Genomic DNA, 19,559 nt, shown 5'->3' with positions numbered 1-19,559 from the left:
CCATTTTTTTCTCCTCTATTTCTTCTTGCAGCCGTAGTTGCTCTAGGGCCAATTTCTTTTCTGCTAGTAGGAGTTCGCCGTCCAGGCGGAGTCGGGCGAGCTCTAACTCGTGGGTCCGGACCCTCTCCCGTTCTCGCATCTCTGCCGGGGAGAGGCCGGTCTCCATGCTAGTTCTTCTCCCATCTGCTGGGGCTGCGGTTGATTGCTGGTGCACGCTTGGCACCGGGTTTGCTTCGGTTTGGGGGGGAGCCGCTTCGGGCTCTACCCAGGCCCTTAGGGCTTTCTGCAGGTCTTCTTTTGTGTTTAATCCGGTGGTCGCGATGCCTTTGTCTTTACAAAACTGTTTTAGTTCCTTGTGGGTATATTCCTCCAACCGTTCTTGTTGGAACTCCGTGGTTGGGGTGGTCTCTTGGTTGCTCATAGTTACTCTGTGTCTGGGTAGGTGGTGGGTGAGTTACTTGCTGTACGATTTTCGTCGGGCTCGGATCCCACCGCTGCCACCAATGTTAGAAGGGCGACCTCCGGTGAGTCAGATGATGTCGGACTGACCACCCCGAGAGGCCCCGTTCCGTAAGGATGCAGCCGAGCGCCGCTGAGAGGCCTCCTGGGCGAGGTCCTTCTCCTAGGATCGTACAGCCAAGTAATCCCCTCCCACCACAAAGGGACACAACCAGGGTATCAATGTTCACATGTCGTTTATCAGAATTTAAGAGTAGGTGTCCGTAGGCAATATTTACAGGTGGATCAAGGGATCCAAAAAGAGTCTCAGGGTTTGGTTAGGAACGGGGGTAGCGGGACAGTCTCAGTACCAGCCCGGGACATAGTCCGCAGGGTTCGTGGGGTCACTTCGGTGAGGTCAAGCCGCGACGAGGTCAGCAGGGCTCCGGTGGTTGCTTCAGCGAGGTCGAGCCGCGACGAGGTCAGCAAGGCTCCGATGTTCCGTGAGGGTCTTCTTCTCAGCAAGGGGGGAGCCTCGACGCAGTCAGCAGGGCTCGAGTTCTCAGTTCCAGGCAATGAGTCTTTCTCCGTAGGGTCATCCGCGATCCGATCAGCAGGGCTCTGGACTCCAGGATACAACTGCCGTCCTGGTGGTGGGCTGCCCCAGATATATGGCCGGAGCCCTTTGATGTCCGGACCCTCGCGCCTGGGGGGCCGGAGGGGCCGGGATGAGAGGGTCCAGACACCCAGCGGGGGGGTGGAGCCATCGCCCAGGGAGGCCGGAGGGCATTCGGGCCCAGGTGTCGGGGGCCGGCGGGAGGTCCCATCGAAACTCCCCTCCTCCGGGATCTGTTGAGTGGCCACTCGACCCCCTTGGGACGGGTCTTGGCGCCTTGGTGTCGGGGCTTCGCAGGGACCGAGGCCCGGGCGGGCCGCGTCGCGAAGGCTGGTGCGGGGAGCGGGATACAAGCTCGGGGGGCCCCGAAGGGTTGGGGTTGTCCCCGTTTGGTCTGGTAGGAGGGTTCGGGACCACGCCACGAGGCCGGGTCCAACAGTCACAAAAAAGGTGCACAGTCAAAGCTAGTGGAGTCAGCACTCACCTGCTCCCCTGGTCTCCCATACAGGCTGGGGTACTGTGGGAGGATGACATCCAGCAATGCCTCATTCTCCTCCTGGGTGAATGGCTGGGCCCTCTCCACAGACCTTGACATGGTGCCAGAGGAAGCACAGACAGCAGCAGTGTTGTCGACAGGAAACTTGTGCAGGCACCTCTCATGGGTTCTGGCTGACTTATATCTGTCTTGCTAAGGGGAATTCATTTGGAGGAGTACATAGTGATTGGTCAGATTCATTCGCATCTTACGTTTACTCCAATCCCTTTCCACATACACCAGTGACAGCATTTGCATCGTTCAAAATTTCAGAATCATGTCAAGTCAACAACCACTTTGAAACAATGTATTTTGTGGCCAACTGACTTTCCCACGCCACCTGATGGAAATTTTGAACAGAAAACTCTGTATCCATGACAACCAGTATGCATTTAGTGCCTAATACTTGTCCCTTATGTGTCCCCTATGTAATGTTCAAATCCACACACAGGTACGGTGTGTTTCACGCGTACCCCTACGGCACCAGTTGCACAGTGCCTTTGACACATACGTGTAGGCACTGGTAGTACACGTACGTGTCCGCAATGGTAGTACATGTACGGGTACATGTACTCCCAGTGCCTACACGTACGAGTCCGCAATGGTAGTACACGTACGGGTACGTGTACTACCAGTGCCTACACGTACGTGTACTCACAGTGCCTACACCAGGGGTCTCCAACCTTTTCTGTAGTGAGAGCTACATCTGAGCAGTGAAAATTGTCGTGAGCTACTGAAGGCTAGGATACTCGCACATTTTTTCGAGAGACCCCTCCCACGCCCAGTTTCATTGACTTGAAGCCTAATTTCTTCCAAGCCCATATGGTGGTTTGAACAAAAGGGGGCACTCTCTCTCTTTTGAAGCTACAGACAGCTGCAGGTTGTGCTACCTGAAGCAAAAGTTTGTCTTGCTTGGAAGCATTCCTGGAAAGTGTAACGAAATACTGCAGGATACAAGCCTATGACCTGCTTTTGTTATCCTCGATCTAAATTGTTCACGCACTGCAAAAGTTAAACCTCAACATATATCCCATACCAAATGTGAATTATTGAAGTCTAGCTTAGATGCGCAGACACTAGGTTTAAAAAAAGACTCATTTTATTGTGAACAACCTCAATTATTTCTCCTTCACCACAGTTTGATTAATTAAGGGTTTTATTCAGAATACTCCAGGTCTGTCCATGATCCAGAACCCTGCTACCCAAAGAAACTGCTGCAGTGTTAGTGTTGATTGCCACATGCACTGGGAACAGAGGCATTTTAAGGCATGGGCAAAGTGGGCTCTGGCCCTGAGCTCCAACCATTCAGGTTCCCCGAAACAGCCAGCGTTGTTCTGCAGAGAGCCTTGCCCGGATGACCTTTAATAATTTTTAAACCGATTGATTTATATATCATTTTCCTTTAATTTATTTTGAATGTGGCTGATGTGTGAGTCTATTACAGAGTATTTGCAGAGAAATGTTGAGTTATGTTTCATGCAACATCCATAAAAATGTTTCATTTAGAATAGATCGAAAAAGGACATCACATATTAGAAATGAGACGGTGGCACAGAGATTATTTGCAGTAATGTTAGTGAGCTGCTGCTGTGTTAAACATTGTAAACACACATCACTATCCCTGAATGTTAACTATAAACACGTTTATAATTTTGAATCGCTTGCCTATGCTGTCAATGGCTTGTCCAAAGAAGGGATTGGAAGAGTTCAAACTGGATCAGAAATTCAAAGCTGCTCTGAAGAGTGGAGCAATTTACATTCTTTTTCGGAGTGCAGAGGTGGGGATTTTTTTTATGTTGTGCCTTTGGTAAAGGAAACTGAAACTTGGCAACACTCTGCTTCTCCTGATGTAAAACCCAGAGCTGGAAAGCGAAAAAAGACATTTTCGATTTTTTCTGTCAGTCGTCATTTTGGCTGCTTCCAAACTATCAGGCAGTGTTGCTGAAGGCATCCTTTGGGCCCCTTTTACTCTTAATTCCCCAGAAATGTAATTAGCATTAGCAATAATATATTTAGTAGTTCGGGAGTAGATGGGACAAGACAGGCTCATACTTCGCTATTATCAAGACCCAGTACTTCAAGTGCCCGTGGCATACCAGCGGCTGAAGCACGTTTACAGTACAGAAAGCACACATCACAGCTCCAGTGTGGAGAACAGCTCATTAAGAGGTATAATGCTTACCGATTTGATCTGCTCCTCGCTTGTCTCTCACTCTCATCTGCCTTTCTTCCTCCTCCGCCCTTCCCTCTCACAGCTACCTCCTTCTCGAACCTCCACGCAGCCCGACCTGCCTCGACCACCCTTCTCATTTGTCTTTGTTCTCTCCCTTCCCCCGGCTGGTGTTTAGACCCCTTCATCACTCGCACTAACCACCGCTTCACTGTCCCTGCTCACCACTCCGGACACAGTGTCTGTTGTCAGTGGGCCCATCGCACCACGCTATGCGCCATGTTTCCTGCCCCTGTGATGAGACCTGTGGGCGCTGGCCTGCCAGGGAGAGCTCCACCTGAGCGTCTGAGAGGAAGCAGCTGTGCTCCCTCTCTGCCAGGATGCAAGGTAGAAAAAAGCAGGTGGCGCTGGTTCGTAGCAGTTCAATACTGCTTGCACCACCTGCATGCTAGCAGGCTTTTCCAGGCCTGCTGCTTTGCACCAGCATACGTCGTGCTGGATCAAGAGGGCGGTGCCAGGCTGTGAAAGGCCGGTAGCATGGACTGGAGGAGGAGATCAGCATTAGCGTCATCAGGGTGAGGGCAGGCAACGGCTGTAAAAAAAGGCCCAAGAATAATAAATGACAACAACAGGATACAAAATTTTTAGATGCAAGGCGCGAGCTACTCATGGGGGTTCGGTGAGCTACCGGTAGCTCGCGATCGATCGGTTGGAGAACCCTGGCCTACACGTACGTGTCCGCAATGGTAGTACACGTACCCGTACGTGTACTACCAGTGCCTACACGTATGTGTCTGCAATGGTAGTACACGTACGGGTACGTGTACTACCAGTGCCTACACGTACGTGTACTCCCAGTGCCAACACGTCCGTGTCCACAATGGTAGTACACGTACCCATACGTGTACTACCAGTGCCTACACGTACGTGTCCGCAATGGTAGTACACGTACGGGTACGTGTGCTACCCGTGCCTACACGTACGTGTACTCACAGTGCCTACACGTACGTGTCCGCAATGGTAGTACACGTACCAGTACGTGTACTCCCAGTGCCTACACGTACGTGTCCGCAATGGTAGTACTACAACAAACAAATGATGGACGGAATGCTGACAATGCAGACATTCTCCCCCAGTCAAGAGATATGCCCAGACGTGGGTCCCTTGCTCTCCATGCCACTGGAATCAAGCTATCCTGGCTGAAGAGGGGTGAAACCCCGAAACCGGTCCTAGGATGCTTGTTTCCAGTCCAGGGAGGACCTGGCTTGGCAGTTCAGGCTGGACTGTTCCCATGAGGCACAGGGTCAAGACTGATTTGCATATGGCTGGGTTCAAACTGGAATGGCATGGTGAGCAAAAAAACGATGGATTTAGGCCCAGATCTCTGTACTGGGGTGAATGTATGACATTGTTCTGCATTCTGTCCATCAACTGTGGTTTTTTTGCATTTGTCACCCCGAGTGGGAAGGGTATGCCCAGACGTGGGTCCCTTGCTCTCCATGCCACTGGAATCAAGCTATCCTGGCCGAAGAGGGGTGAAACCCCGAAACCGGTCCTAGGATGCTTGTTTCCAGTCCAGGGAGGACCTGGCTTGGCAGTTCAGGCTGGACTGTTCCCATGAGGCACAGGGTCAAGACTGATTTGCATATGGCTGGGTTCAAACTGGAATGGCATGGTGAGCAAAAAAACGATGGATTTAGGCCCAGATCTCTGTACTGGGGTGAATGTATGACATTGTTCTGCATTCTGTCCATCAACTGTGTTTTTTTGCATTTGTCACCCCGAGTGGGAAGGGTATGCCCAGACGTGGGTCCCTTGCTCTCCATGCCACTGGAATCAAGCTATCCTGGCTGAAGAGGGGTGAAACCCCGAAACCGGTCCTAGGATGCTTGTTTCCAGTCCAGGGAGGACCTGGCTTGGCAGTTCAGGCTGGACTGTTCCCATGAGGCACAGGGTCAAGACTGATTTGCATATGGCTGGGTTCAAACTGGAATGGCATGGTGAGCAAAAAAACGATGGATTTAGGCCCAGATCTCTGTACTGGGGTGAATGTATGACATTGTTCTGCATTCTGTCCATCAACTGTGTTTTTTTGCATTTGTCACCCCGAGTGGGAAGGGTATGCCCAGACGTGGGTCCCTTGCTCTCCATGCCACTGGAATCAAGCTATCCTGGTTGAAGAGGGGTGAAACCCCGAAACCGGTCCTAGGATGCTTGTTTCCAGTCCAGGGAGGACCTGGCTTGGCAGTTCAGGCTGGACTGTTCCCATGAGGCACAGGGTCAAGACTGATTTGCATATGGCTGGGTTCAAACTGGAATGGCATGGTGAGCAAAAAAACGATGGATTTAGGCCCAGATCTCTGTACTGGGGTGAATGTATGACATTGTTCTGCATTCTGTCCATCAACTGTGTTTTTTTGCATTTGTCACCCCGAGTGGGAAGGGTATGCCCAGACGTGGGTCCCTTGCTCTCCATGCCACTGGAATCAAGCTATCCTGGCTGAAGAGGGGTGAAACCCCGAAACCGGTCCTAGGATGCTTGTTTCCAGTCCAGGGAGGACCTGGCTTGGCAGTTCAGGCTGGACTGTTCCCATGAGGCACAGGGTCAAGACTGATTTGCATATGGCTGGGTTCAAACTGGAATGGCATGGTGAGCAAAAAAACGATGGATTTAGGCCCAGATCTCTGTACTGGGGTGAATGTATGACATTGTTCTGCATTCTGTCCATCAACTGTGTTTTTTTGCATTTGTCACCCCGAGTGGGAAGGGTATGCCCAGACGTGGGTCCCTTGCTCTCCATGCCATTGGAATCAAGCTATCCTGGCTGAAGAGGGGTGAAACCCCGAAACCGGTCCTAGGATGCTTGTTTCCAGTCCAGGGAGGACCTGGCTTGGCAGTTCAGGCTGGACTGTTCCCATGAGGCACAGGGTCAAGACTGATTTGCATATGGCTGGGTTCAAACTGGAATGGCATGGTGAGCAAAAAAACGATGGATTTAGGCCCAGATCTCTGTACTGGGGTGAATGTATGACATTGTTCTGCATTCTGTCCATCAACTGTGTTTTTTTGCATTTGTCACCCCGAGTGGGAAGGGTATGCCCAGACGTGGGTCCCTTGCTCTCCATGCCACTGGAATCAAGCTATCCTGGCTGAAGAGGGGTGAAACCCCGAAACCGGTCCTAGGATGCTTGTTTCCAGTCCAGGGAGGACCTGGCTTGGCAGTTCAGGCTGGACTGTTCCCATGAGGCACAGGGTCAAGACTGATTTGCATATGGCTGGGTTCAAACTGGAATGGCATGGTGAGCAAAAAAACGATGGATTTAGGCCCAGATCTCTGTACTGGGGTGAATGTATGACATTGTTCTGCATTCTGTCCATCAACTGTGTTTTTTTGCATTTGTCACCCCGAGTGGGAAGGGTATGCCCAGACGTGGGTCCCTTGCTCTCCATGCCACTGGAATCAAGCTATCCTGGCTGAAGAGGGGTGAAACCCCGAAACCGGTCCTAGGATGCTTGTTTCCAGTCCAGGGAGGACCTGGCTTGGCAGTTCAGGCTGGACTGTTCCCATGAGGCACAGGGTCAAGACTGATTTGCATATGGCTGGGTTCAAACTGGAATGGCATGGTGAGCAAAAAAACGATGGATTTAGGCCCAGATCTCTGTACTGGGGTGAATGTATGACATTGTTCTGCATTCTGTCCATCAACTGTGTTTTTTTGCATTTGTCACCCCGAGTGGGAAGGGTATGCCCAGACGTGGGTCCCTTGCTCTCCATGCCACTGGAATCAAGCTATCCTGGCTGAAGAGGGGTGAAACCCCGAAACCGGTCCTAGGATGCTTGTTTCCAGTCCAGGGAGGACCTGGCTTGGCAGTTCAGGCTGGACTGTTCCCATGAGGCACAGGGTCAAGACTGATTTGCATATGGCTGGGTTCAAACTGGAATGGCATGGTGAGCAAAAAAACGATGGATTTAAGGCCCAGATCTCTGTACTGGGGTGAATGTATGACATTGTTCTGCATTCTGTCCATCAACTGTGTTTTTTTGCATTTGTCACCCCGAGTGGGAAGGGTATGCCCAGACGTGGGTCCCTTGCTCTCCATGCCACTGGAATCAAGCTATCCTGGCTGAAGAGGGGTGAAACCCCGAAACCGGTCCTAGGATGCTTGTTTCCAGTCCAGGGAGGACCTGGCTTGGCAGTTCAGGCTGGACTGTTCCCATGAGGCACAGGGTCAAGACTGATTTGCATATGGCTGGGTTCAAACTGGAATGGCATGGTGAGCAAAAAAACGATGGATTTAGGCCCAGATCTCTGTACTGGGGTGAATGTATGACATTGTTCTGCATTCTGTCCATCAACTGTGTTTTTTTGCATTTGTCACCCCGAGTGGGAAGGGTATGCCCAGACGTGGGTCCCTTGCTCTCCATGCCACTGGAATCAAGCTATCCTGGCTGAAGAGGGGTGAAACCCCGAAACCGGTCCTAGGATGCTTGTTTCCAGTCCAGGGAGGACCTGGCTTGGCAGTTCAGGCTGGACTGTTCCCATGAGGCACAGGGTCAAGACTGATTTGCATATGGCTGGGTTCAAACTGGAATGGCATGGTGAGCAAAAAAACGATGGATTTAGGCCCAGATCTCTGTACTGGGGTGAATGTATGACATTGTTCTGCATTCTGTCCATCAACTGTGTTTTTTTCGCAATGGTAGTACATCGCCTTCCAAGCCCTGTCACACCAACCAGATCATGTCCCTCCTGCTCCACACCGGCTCCGTACACCAGCAAGGCCATGGGAGTGGGACTCAGGCCTTCAGCATATGGTATAGTGGCGTCATCTGGCACATGGCCCAGGGCTCATCTCTCATCTCTCAGCGTGTCAATCTTCAATGTGTTCAGGACCCCCCTCTCCACCATCACATGCGCACACAACCTCATCATCATGTCGTATGCCATTGACACCCAGGTGCTCCTCACCCTCACCAAAGACCCACCCATTGCCAGTTCCAACATTCAAGAAGGCATGAGGTCCGTGGGTGAATGGCTGAACATCAGCCACCTGAGGCTAGACTTGTAAGGACTGAGGTAAGCATCGGAGGATTGTCCCCTTACAGCTGGCTCAACTCCTTGTGTCCCACCCGCAGGGGCCCTACACAAGCACCCAGTGGTCACGCACACAAGATGTTGTGCATCATGGATTTGTCACTCACATTTGCCATGCAAATCACCATCATCTGTACCTCATGCTGCAGCACCCTCTGCATGATGCACATGATCCTCTGATAGATCCACTCCAAGGAAAGACAGACCATCCCCCAGGTCCACGACACCAGCCATGTCAACTACTGCCCCGCCCTCTACGGAGCAAGTACATCCTAACTCACTGGAAAATTGTCCACATCCAGGGTGCATCTGCACAACTCACCTTCAACATCCCGCACCCCATCCACATCACCATCCACCTGAGATAGCTGCAAGGGATCACTGTGTGCTGCAGGATGACCTTCACACTTCTCACACACACTCAGGAGGCAGTCAACAACCCCAGACCCCAAAACCAACCTTGTACATCTGTCATCCAAGACCCCGTTGGCCCAATTCAATGCATCCGAACTTGGCCTGGCCACCATTCTTCACATCCACAACACTCCAGCATGAAGGAGATGGTTCTCCCACCTGGCCAAACATACCTGGGACACACTCCCCGAGAACCTCCACATGAGCCATGACCTGTAGGCCTTCATCATCGTTTTCCTGATTGGTGTGTGCGCACAGTACTTCAAGCCCCCCCTCAGCAGCTTGAGGCCATCACGGGTGAGTATTGGGCTCCCAGGCTGTATTGGATGATACATTGTGACCCATGTGTGTCCTGTACCGGACTCAGATCCCAGGGTATGGATGGCTGGAGTTAGTTCAACACTCAGTCATAGTTTGACATTAACACACACGTATGTTGTGGACTAATGCAAAATGACGGCAACATCTCATGACAAAAAAATAGTTTTATTCTCGGTGGGGTGCGTGTTTTGGTAGATAACATAAGGTGCTCTAACGGGTGCATAGAATCCAAAGTTCACAGGGGGAGATGCTATCCTTGGCATTTGAAGTCATCAGAGTCCAGACCACAGTGTTGGTCATCATTGGTCAGACTGTGACCAGCAAGTCCATGTTGCAGAGAATGTCAGTGAATGATGTGATGCTGTTGCGCATGAAAGCCAGGTGCCAGGCCAGGTGACCTGGGAGATGTGGATGGTCCGCTGCCTCTCACGGTCTTTTCTGTGGACGACCCACCTTTTGCCGGGGACCCTCAGATGCAGGCCTTGACGATCTTTGGGACGCTCCGTCGGACGAATCCTCCTCCTCCTCCTCCCTCCCTGTGGCTGGTGCTGGTCTGTGTCTGGTGTCACAGGGAGGGTTGCCCATGTTGTCGGCGATCCGACGGAGTGAATGGCCTATGTCCCTTTGCACCGCCACGAGCTCAGCCAGTCTTGCCTCCATCCGTCCTTGGTGTTGTTGTTGACTGGCGTGTTGCTCGGCCTACTGATTCTTAATGTCTGTGAGGGTCGCCACTACCTGACTGATGGCCCTGGTGTCACGCCGGTATGCATCCATCATGTTGCGGACGTGTGACATACCGGTCCCTTCAGCTGGCTGGTCAGGTTCTCGCCTCCGCCTGCCTCCACTCCCACCACCCCTGCCCACACGGGCCTGTCCTGCCGTTGTGGGCACATCGGGTCTACGGGACCCCTGAGGAATGGCAGTGTCGGTGTTGGCTGCCTCCTCCTGGGTGCCCGGCGAACCTTGTCCGTCCAGGTCAGACTGGCTCAGTTGTTCAGTGTGGGCAGGGCTCCTGGGTGTCTCCTGGGATGTGGCAGGAATGGTGGTGGTGGTTGGCACAGATGTACTTGAAGCAGGTGCTGCAGGGGCTTGGACACCAGAGGGGCCAGGTGGGTTGGGGTCATCCGCGGAGTGTTGTGAGTTGTCGCTGCCGGTGGGATCAGGTTCCTCCCGAGCCTGGGACTGTGGTTCTTCTCCCCATTGTTGGGGGGAGATCCATGACGTTGCCCTGTGTGTGAGAGAGAGACAATGTTAATGCTGTTTAATGCGACATCCATTTTTCACACATATTCTATTTGCCACAGTTCCTCAAGGTAGGTGTATGTGCCTAGCATTCAAATCAATGTTCACTTGTGGATGGGTATGTTGCAGGGGACTGATTGAAATGTTCTCCACGGTGTTTGACACGTCGAATTTGGCCTTGGATGCTTCTTTTGCTGTGGCTTGATCTTGTTGTGTCACGTGTCCATTGTGAGAGTGGGTAACTCCATTGGCTGACCCGGGGGTGTGTGCTTGTGTAAGGGGTGAGTGATCATCCCTCAGCCCAACGCTGTTCAACATCCACATGGCCCCCTCACACAAGTGGCCCGCCCCCACTACCTCAAAACCATCTCCTACGCCAACGACACCCAGCTCATCCTCTCCCTCACCAAGGACCCTCACACCGCCAAAACAAACATCCACAAGGGCTGAGGTCCATCGTCGACTGGATGCGGAGCGGCCATCAGAAACCGAACTCAGACAAGACGGAGGTCCTCATCCTGGGACACACACCCTCAGCCTGGGACGACTCCTGGTGGCCGATCGCTCTGGGGACAGCACCGACACCCACCCACCACGCACGCAACCTAGGATTGATCCTCGCATCCTCCCTCTCCATGTCCAAGCAGGTCAACGCCGTCTCCTCCTCCTGCTACGACACCCTACGCACGCTCCGCCGGATCTACTGGTGGATCCCGACCTAAACAAGTAGAACAGTGACACAGGCCCTCATCAGCAGCTGACTGGACTACGGCAAAGCACTCTACGCAGGACTCCCATCCAAACACCAACGGCGGATACAACGCTTCCAAAAAGCCTCTGCACAACTGATTGACAACGCCCCCCACCACAGCCACATCACCCCCCTCCTGAGTGACCTGCACTGGCTCCACATCGACAAGAGGATCACCTTCAAGCTCCTCACCCACTCACATAAGGCACTCCACAACGCCTACAGCAGGGCCAAGTGTCAGCTACCTTGTCAGTACTTTGCCAGTCCCTGTGCATTGCGCATGGTGCATGGGTATGTACCTGGGCCATATGGGCTGAGGGCAATGGTGTCTGTTTCTGAGTTGTACAATATGTTTAGTGACCCCCACCCTCCCAGCATCCCGGACATCCAGTCTTGGGTTTGTGGTTTGTGTAGGCTGGGACATGGCATGGCCTTGCTTTGTGAATGGGGCATGCACATGTTAGTGGCATGAGCGTTGTTTTTGAGTGTGGTTGTGTCCGGTGAGGGCTTGGGGGTAGCTGTGTGCATTTGTTGTAGTTGGGGTGTGGATGCCATTACCCCCATGTTACGTAAGTTGTTTGTGTACTCACCAGGCTCGGCAACTCCTTCGACTCCGTGTACTCCCACCGGCGGAAGCAGGGCCATCACCTTCTGCTCCCAGGGATGTAATGTACCGGTCTGCGGGGCAGCCCACCTCCTGTGATGTTACTCTGGGCGTAGTCCTCGTTCATTTTGCGCTTGACTGCCCTGCACAGATCGTACCACCTGGCTTGGCATTCATTCCTGGTCCTTCTGATGGGCGCAACAGCATTCACCCGATCGATGATCCTCTGCCACAGGCGTGATTTTTCGGCTATGCTGGTCTGTCTGACCAATGTTCCAAAAAGCTGTGGCTCGACTCTGATGACTTTGTTGACAAGGATGTCCAGCTCCTCCCTTGTGAACTTTGGATTCTTGTCTGTGGGCATGGTGTGGGGTGTGGGTGTGGATGGTTGTGGGTGTGTGGGTGTGAATGTGTAGGTGTGTGTGTGAATGTGTAGAGGGGGTATGTGTGAAGGAGGTTGTGTGATGGTGTGTAAGTTAAGGTGTATGGGTGCTGTTGTTTGTGTGTGGTGTCTGTCAGCAGTGGGTCTGTTGCAAAGGCTCATGGTTTGTGAGTGTGGGCCCTTTTTATTGGTCCATTTGTGGGTGTGGCTGGGTTTGAAATTTTGGTGGATGTGTTATAAGAGGTGGTTGTGAGTTTGGGCCTCTGTTTGCCTGTTTGGATGTGCCAGGTCAGTCTTTTAGATGTTTTTAGTACAGTAGATGTTTTCTGTGGTGTTGTGCGATTCGAATTGACCCTCCTTGTGCTGTTTTGCAGTGTCCTGGTTCTGTACGAGTCGTTTTAGCGTATGTAACGTGCGTACATATGCGATGTTGTTGTACAGTGCTCACATATGCAATGTTGTTGTACGGTTCGTACGTACGGTTCGTACATACGGGATGCTGGGGTACGGTGGTGGGGTACGGTGTGTCCAAGTACGTGGCTGGGGTACGGTGGTGGGATACGGTGCGTCCAAGTACGCGGCTGGGCTACGGTGGTGGGGTACTGTGCGTACAAGTATGGGGCTGGGGGACGGTGTTGGGGTACGGTGCGTACAAGTAAGGGGCTGGGGTAGGGTGGTGGGGTACGGTGCTTACATGTACGGGGCTGGGGTACGGTGGTGGGGTACGGTGCGTACAAGTATGGGGCTGGGGACGGTGTTGGGGTACGGTACGTACAAGTAAGGGGCTGGGGTAGTGTGATGGGGTACGGTGCGTACATGTGCGGGGCTGAGGTACGGTGGTGGGGTACAGTGGTAGGGTACAGTGCGTCCAAGTATGCGGCTGGGGTATGGTGGCGGGGTACGGTGCGTACAAGTATGGGGCTGGGGGACGGTGTTGGGGTACGGTGCGTACAAGTAAGGGGCTGGGGTAGGGTGGTGGGGTACGGTGCTTACATGTACGGGGCTGGGGTACAGTGGTTGGGTACGGTGGTGGGGTATGGTGCGTCCAAGTACGCGGCTGGGGTACGGTGGCGGGGTACGGTGCGTACAAGTAAGGGGCTGGGGGACGGTGGTGTGGTACGGTGCGTACAAGTTAGGGGCTGGGGTAGGGTGGTGGGGTACGGTGCGTACATGTACGGGGCTGGGGTACGGGGCTGGGGTACGGGGCTGGGGTACAGTGCGGACATGGGGGGTATGAGGCAGACATATGGGGGGGAGGGGGGAGCTGTACGACCCATATCCCAGGGACAAGTTTACCCGGATACGAGTGGTACGGCGTTCGATCCGTACGGAGCCTTTCCCATGTGCTTGTGTTTTCGGACGGCCGGTACGGATCGTACTTGCGCGCTCGGACTTCACTTTTACAATTTGTATGTAAAAATGTCCGGGGACGTCTCGTAGACTTTTCCCGAAGTCATTCGTATGGATTTTTCACGTACGAATCGTACTTCGCCGTTTGTACGGGACTTGTACGATTCGTACGTAAAACAACTACGGATGCGAGTCGGACGGTAATTTTTTTTGACGGATCGGTATCGGCACCTAAATGTAATTAATTTTGTTAAAAATATTAATATTATTTAATATATTTAATTTAAGTTATATATATATATTTTAAGTTGATATTTTTTACATCTATATTTTTTACTTTGATATTTTTGATTCGATATTATTGTACTTACCTGTTTAAGTATAGGGAGTCGATATTTTTGTATTCAATATTTTTACATCGATATTTTTGTAAACTATATTTTTTACATCGATATTTAATCATGGAATCATTTCAACATCAGACCATGCTTTTCTAATTTATCACATGCTTTTTTTTAATTCTTCAAATGCTCCTGTACATCTTTGGAAAAGATGATGATATCATCTTCGAAGCACTTCACAAACCCATCTATATCTTTAAAAACATGTAGCATTGGCCTATGAAACACAGATGTCACTAAGGCAAGTCCAAAAGGCATCCACTTGAATTGAAATAACCCCTGCGCTGTAATGAATGCAGTTAGATGCTAGAATCCTCAGTCAAATCTATCTGATGGTATGCGGATCGTAAATCGAGTGTGGAATTTCTTTTTTGCATCCTGTAACATACTCCCAACTTTGTTACTATTATCTAACAGATGACAGTCAACCAATACATTAGAATAAAGTGCTCTAAGATCTGTACACAATATGAACCTATTGTCTGTCTTGCGAGCTAAAACTGTTGATGATACCCATCCAGAAGACTCAACTTCCTTGATACTACCATTAACCACCAAGACAAGTTATTTTCTACGAGGGTTCAATATAATGCCCAGGTTTCATTTGTCCCTCTATCCCAATACATTCACCCCTTTCAATGCCACATACAATTTGATTTGAGTTTTTCTTCTTTTAAAGTTGATGACTACTTATTTATATCCAATAACAACAATAGTAGATCCATCAAAACTTTCAGCTGCTACATCAGACTCTCGCACGCCATTCTATTTAAAAATATCACCAAACTTTCTTAAAAAATACTGTTCTGTAATTATCATCCATGGAGAACCAGAATCCATCATCAATTCTAATTCTTTACCAAGTATATGACCTTTGCATTTTGGAAGATTTTTGAGTTCACCATCCTCTCCATTTTTGCCATAACTATTGATAGACAAAACCATACCTTTAGCATGTCGCTACTTACTTCATTGTCACATGGACAGCTTACATATGCTCCATCACTTATGCTAGAACTCCTATCTCTTGACGTATTAATAGTTTATCTATAATGTTTACACAGTCTTTTTTCCAAGCTGAAAATTCTTACGAGCAGAATTATTGTTCACAACACACACTTCTTCTGCAACACCCACACTCTTTGTATTACTATTCTGTACTGACTTCATTCATATCCTTCACTGCCTCAAGGGATTTAGCTGTAGCAATGGCATATTGTAATTTTCGATCATTCATCACCCACAGTTGTTCCTGTACCTTTGTACTCTTACCATTCACAATAATTTTTATCTCTGATCATCTCATCAGTAATAGTCCCAAAGTTACAATTCATGGAAAGAACTCTTAATGCGGTAAGAAAATCATCGAATAACTCTCCCTCTGTTTGAGTCCTTCTATAAAATTAAAACCTTTTTAGGGCTCCACTAGATGTAGGCTTCAATCTTCACTCCATTCTAAACAATGCTATTTCAAAAACATTAAGATCTTCTTGCCCAGCTTGAGAAGCAACTGGTGGTAGTGTTTTAAGAATGAGCTGTCCTTCTGAACACAAGCACTGTAGTAGAATATTGCACCCCTTCTGTTTCCATTAATGGCTTTCAGATGTTATAAATTTCTCTTTCCATCAAGTCCATGGGATGGGTGGGTCACTGTAGTATTTGTCACTTGTGGTCAGCAGTGGGAATAGAACTCTCTTTGCCATTTATGATGTGGGAGAGTTTTATCAGGTCTGTGGGATGGAGGATTTAAGTGGACAGTTGGTGGAGGACGGTTATGAGGAGACTCAAACTGCTAGTGCAGAGCCAAGAAATAAAGTTAATATTTATTTAATGGCTAGAACTGGTCTCATTAAAAATGGCGACGATCTTGGCTCTGTGAGGAACCCAGCAGGACATTTACAGTACTTTAAGAGAAGAAAGGAAGCGTTCTGCGGAAATTAATTTTATTGCTGCCACAGGATTGGAAGCGAAGCATCTTTTATGTGCAAAAGACGTGAAGAAGTACAGAAGTCCATGGTCACTGCTTGAGGTATTCCCATTGAGCGGCGAACGCTGGTGAAACGCACTTGGGTTTCAAAGCAGCAACAAGCCCAATGGCCTAAAAAAGGATGGAACAGTGCAGAGGGCCTGGGCATGCATGAAAAGGCTAACCAACCGTGAATAATGAACTAATGGCGTATAAAGAAGTTGGGAAGTTTTGTACAAAAAGAACTTTTCACCTCCATAGAAACTACTCTAAATTGCTGCATCGGCGGCCATTTTCTATCATTGACAGATTTCTTTTGAACTCCTATGCAAATGAGTTGTTTGGAAATGGAGGAAACAGACACTAGTACAAGGCAATGAATGGCACACTGTATTGAGTAAATGTATTGTACTTTCTTATTTTTGTTTTGCAAGCACAGGGAATGGACAAAATTTGAAGATGTGTGTGTAATTATTTGCTCCACGAGGCAGCAGGAATATCATGTGGAATAAGGTTAGTGACCACGTAAAGTCATACTTCTCACTGTATACAAAAGCAAACAATCGTACGACTGACCACAGGCTAAGCACATCAGAAGATTAAGTACAGGAATTCATATATATTCTGTGCAATCGCATCCGGAGTACGTCGTACTTATACCCCACTGGAAACCAGATAGATACAAATTTGAAAAAAAGATGGTGCACCAGCATAAAGTCAAATTAGTCCATGTGTTTTCCAATTTTAACTTCTTTAATAGTTTTTCAGTTATAAAATCTTGGACATCAGCCAACGCGTTTCGTTCCTAGAGGAACTTCATCAGGGCTGAAACAAATACACAAATACAAACTCAATACAACTGCCACATTTAAAACATATAACATACGACATTTATAAACATATAAAGTATATATACACACATAATTATTACATACTTGAACAAATTATTATTGACAATTAGTAAGAGAACAAAACAATATTATCCGACAAACAATTAAGTTAAAAATTATATATATATACATATATACATATAACAAACTGTATATATATCTCCTAAGAAGTAGGTCATTATGTCTAATGACATTTGAGAAAGATAAGAGCAGAGCAATATAATTTATTCTTAACATATTAGTTCCTATATGACATAGTGAAAGTAGAAAGGAAACAGATCAAAAGAAAAGGAGAGGGAAAGGAAACTTGTTGTAATCATCAATATATAATCTCACCGAATATATCATCGCGTCTCCGAGAGGTCGCTTAAGAAGGTCAAATTGCCTATTCGTATAGAGACAATGTTCTTGGACTTAGTATAGAATGCTAAGTATTTCCTCAAGATTCATAGTAAGTATATTTGTATTGTATTAAAGGCCCAAGTCATAGCCCTATTCAAAAGAAGAAAGAGAAATAAAGTGCCATTGGTATAGCGTAAAGAGCACGTTATTACAATATAAAACCAGAATCGTGGATAGCCTTACCTTAGTAGGGGCCTAATTAATGGCCTATTAACCTATCAAGAACAAAGAGAAAAATATATATATATATAAGAGAATGTGCAAAGACTATGGTAAATGATATAAACAAGGAAGGAGAAAGGCAGCAGTAGATAACATCCTAAGCAATGTTGTAAATATCACACCATTATTGGCATATCAAATGAAAATAAGGAGGAAACGAGCACTGAAGTAATATTTATATGAGTCCACATAAGGAACGGCTTTGCCATAGGGAATAAAAAAAGCCAAATGCCTGAAACTGTATAAACAAATCCGTACAACGAAGTGCCAACATAGAAGCGCGATGTTCGTATGAACACACATCAGAAGCCTAAATCCCACTAAAGTTTTAGCACATTAATTACTGATGACAGTCTAGGAAAATAATCACAACCAGTTCAGACAAGTGTATTTAACGGAAAATATGTAAACGCTTCAGTACATAGCGTAACTGATCGTATAAAAGCCGGGTGTCCCGTTTGGAAACCGTCACTGAATATTATATTTAATATGGAATAGAAACCTTTACCCAATTAAACGCGCTCAACTCGAGCTAGGAAACGGCCCCAAGTGTTGGTATTGGCGATTAAGTAATCACACAGAATCAAACACTAACCTCATTTACTATTAAGTACATACAGAAAATATATATATTTTCGTCCGGTCTTACCGTTGAGGTATCGTAGATCGCGGTCAAAGTACCGAGGCTCCGTTCCGATCGTTTGAACAGAAGCGCCATTTTCTCTTCGCTTAAATAGACAGATGCCCGTTCGTAGTCCTTCTATACTTGCCATTGCCTAAGACGTAGTAACCACCAAAACGTACGCGCCATATTTAAATGGTAATTGATAGTATACGAACTGATTTAAAAACAGAGTATTGTCCCAAAAAAACGAAAGAAAGAAAGAGTGACTGGGGATAAGAAGCACGAATTATTGAAACTAATAAAGAATAATAAAAATAATCCCAAGAAAACCATATGGTACCAATAGTCTCATATGGAAAAATAAAAGAAGGTAAAAAAATGGCAGAAAAAAATCGGCGACAGCCCCGTAGATGGCAAGAATAATCCCGCTATACCAACCAACAATAAATTGCCAAGGTATATCATAAACCACCAAACGTTCTCAAAACGATTGGGGCATGATTTGAATATTCGAAGTTGTTTTTGATAAATTCGTCAACCATAAATATAACGGAAATCGTTTGAGTAACATATCATAACAATAATATGCAATGTTAACCCTCGATAGGATATACACAATGCCAGAGCCAAAAAAGGACCGCTATGAGTTATAATATGTTAACAGCTTGCATTTAAACAGTCTAACATTTTAGAGTGTTGTTTTAAATGCCTTTTCATATTGAGAGTCGGTAATTGGGTACAAGCTGTGTAGCCCCAGTTGTACCCATGGAATAGCAGCCTTACCGCTCTCTATTAGTGACAAGTATGCATTAAGAAATAATGTAAGTTGTAATATACCCAGACAATGTGAAACATCCTAATGATAAGGATGCTAATGAAATAAAATTAACGAGTGCAAAAAATAGAAACGAACAAATGAAAAGTGATAGAATATCGTTTTTTTGGGATAGAGTCAAATCGATGCAGGTATAACAAAGCAACAGTTATTAACGTACCATAAAATGATGGCATTACATATCAAGTGGTGGCATTTCAAGAATAGCCAAGAGATGTACTAAATATGTACTAAGAGTTGCTCAAGAGCCATATAACATGACACGAGAATTTAAAAGAGAGTAAATAGTACAGTAAAG

At 48.0% G+C, this 19,559-nt stretch overlaps 1 protein-coding gene across 1 annotated transcript in view; it reads right to left on the bottom strand.

Annotated features, from left to right (window-relative positions):
- LOC146830424 (uncharacterized) overlaps positions 1–19,559 on the bottom strand; it is a 157,309-nt gene that overhangs the window by 16,433 nt on the left and 121,317 nt on the right. The window lies entirely within an intron of this gene.

Source organism: Triturus cristatus, chromosome 5_1 (genome assembly GCF_964204655.1).
Source record: "Triturus cristatus chromosome 5_1, aTriCri1.1, whole genome shotgun sequence".
Taxonomy (NCBI): domain Eukaryota; kingdom Metazoa; phylum Chordata; class Amphibia; order Caudata; family Salamandridae; genus Triturus; species Triturus cristatus.
This window is presented reverse-complemented; position numbering and strand designations above follow the sequence as displayed.